At 33.9% G+C, this 2375-nt stretch overlaps 1 protein-coding gene across 1 annotated transcript in view; it reads left to right on the plus strand.

Annotated features, from left to right (window-relative positions):
• LOC111394722 (chromo domain protein LHP1-like) overlaps positions 1-2375 on the plus strand; it is a 6173-nt gene that overhangs the window by 2112 nt on the left and 1686 nt on the right. The gene's annotated exons all lie outside the window — the stretch shown is intronic.

The following is a 2375-nucleotide window of genomic DNA, read 5'->3' on the forward strand; positions in this document are numbered from 1 at the left end:
CCCCCCCCCCCCCCCCAGTATGGTTGAGCTATAGATGATGTTGATAATGTAATTTGGGATTGCTTTATACCATATGGTGCCTTTATGGTTTGCTTTATACTGTATGATATCTGCCTTTTGAAGTTAATTTCAGTAATACAAATCTTATTTAATTTTTGTCTGGTTGCCAAAAATTGTTATGCATGTTGGAAGCGAACAAGAATGGAACCCAGTCACATAAAACTATAGCACACTCCAGCACGTGCTTTTTCAAAATGGTTGGACATGGACACATTAAGTACACGCCAATTTAAATTCTTTAAAACTATAGATATTTATTTAATATCATATATTTTATGCTGTCTTATTTTTCAAAAAATTAAATATTCTTTAGCTTAGGTTTTTGTACATGCAATCTTTTGAATAAGATGATTGTTATTTGTTGTAATAAGATGCTTTGGGTTAAACTATATGTTGCTTCTGACAGATAAAGAAAAATACATATGATATTGAATTTTTCTCACATTTTTTGAATATTTTACACAAATGTTTTAATTCCACTCCAGTATTTACGTTATGGGGCTGTGTCACTGACATGTTCCTTGTGGGTTAAAAACTCTAAAGAATGATAAAAATCTGAACAGGTAACATGACTCGATGAACACGCGTCCTAGGGGCTTTTTGAGAGGTGTCCCTTGAGTGTCAGAATTTTTTTATAAAAAAGGGGCGCACCATGCGGTGTATCGGACACTGAGAAACAACCGCAGTAGGAGTGTGTGTGTGTGTTATTGCTTGGAATTATGTATTTTGCTAGCAGTACAAGTTCCAATTTACCAGTGCTATCATTCGAACTTTACATTGTCTAATGACCATTCTTCTTGTCGTTTTCCTTTTGTGTATCATTATTTTCTATAAATCTGCCTATGGCATGCATGTATTCACAGGCTCAAGAGTTGTATAAGTTGGCAAACCAAAGTGGAGCCTGTTAGTGCCTGCATCACGTGATGCTATGGGTCTGGCTCCCTTTTATAGTGAATGCTCAAATTTGGATTTAGCATGTTGCAATGTGAGGATAGAGTGGTTACTGCCCTTAAATTCTTCTGAGAAGTTGAAAAAATTCATTTGATATTAAAAAAATACTTGAATATAGATTGATGGGACAACATCAAATGCGTGCTTACCAACATTAAAAAGGTATGTATTGATGTATGCCTATAGGCTTTGGGAAAGTTGATTGGAACATCAAAGGCTCAAAGCAATTAGAGAGATTGCCTTGAATGCCATAGAAATGACTTAGTAATGAGGGAAACCATACAAAAGAAAGCGTTGTCATGTTTCATCCCATTCAAAGCTCATTGGTAGCGCTCAATTTCGACACTAGGCCCAGCCAGATGCTCGAGTGTGAAAGAGGGAGCTCACATTTCCCTCGCCCTCTCTCTCTCTCTGGTCCTGAACCGAATTTTCTCCATTTTGCTTAATTTAACTGCATGCATGATGCGAGGTAGACTGTGGGAGATTCCTCAGAGTAGCTGATTAGCATAATAAGTTGTTTACTTTTGATTCTATTTTAATGGGAGAATTATTTCATCTCTGTGAATAAAATTCTCTCATTTTTTTTTTTTTGAAAAAAAAAAAAATGGATGTTAGACATTTCTTTTTTCTTTGTCTCTTCTTACTGCGACAAAATCTTAAATTGTTGCAAAAGTTGAATTAAGGCATAAAATATTCTGAAGAAGGATTTTGGTTTTCCCATCATGTAAAGTGATTATAATGTGAAAGAAAAATCTTTCAAAATGTCTTTCCGGTGATGAATCTGATACATTCTGCCATGGAAAATTATTGACTATTGAGAATGAAATTAACAAAATTGGATTCATGCACGTCGAGTGCATGCACTTGAGACGGTGATAGAATTCCTTCTTGTGGTGATTGTTATACAGTTTGAGCATTTCACCCAGATTTATATCATAGAACATTATTGGTAACATAAAGTTTGTATCTCTATGGTGATTTAGGTGTTCTGAATTCTGTGATACAAACTTTAAGGGGGTGTTTGATACCCATTTTCTTGAAAAAATGCATTTTAGAATAGTAAATTGATGGGAAATGTGTGGTTGAAAAATAAAGAAAAGTTTTTTATTTATGTATAATATTATTTTAATAAAAAATGTGTGGTTGAAAAGAAGAGAAAGAAAAATGCATTTTGAAAAAAATGCATACCAAACGGGGCCTAAGATGTTTTGATCAACAGATTATATTTTAAATGCTCAAAGAAATTATGATAGGTAATTCTATTTACAACTCTTCTGCCTCTTTTATTTATTTATTTTTTTTTTTTTGGGGGGGGGGGGGGTTATAAAAGGGAAAAAGGTTTTCTATTATTTTGATTTACACGA

Source organism: Olea europaea, chromosome 5 (assembly GCF_002742605.1).
Source record: "Olea europaea var. sylvestris chromosome 5, O_europaea_v1, whole genome shotgun sequence".
Lineage (NCBI taxonomy): Eukaryota > Viridiplantae > Streptophyta > Magnoliopsida > Lamiales > Oleaceae > Olea > Olea europaea.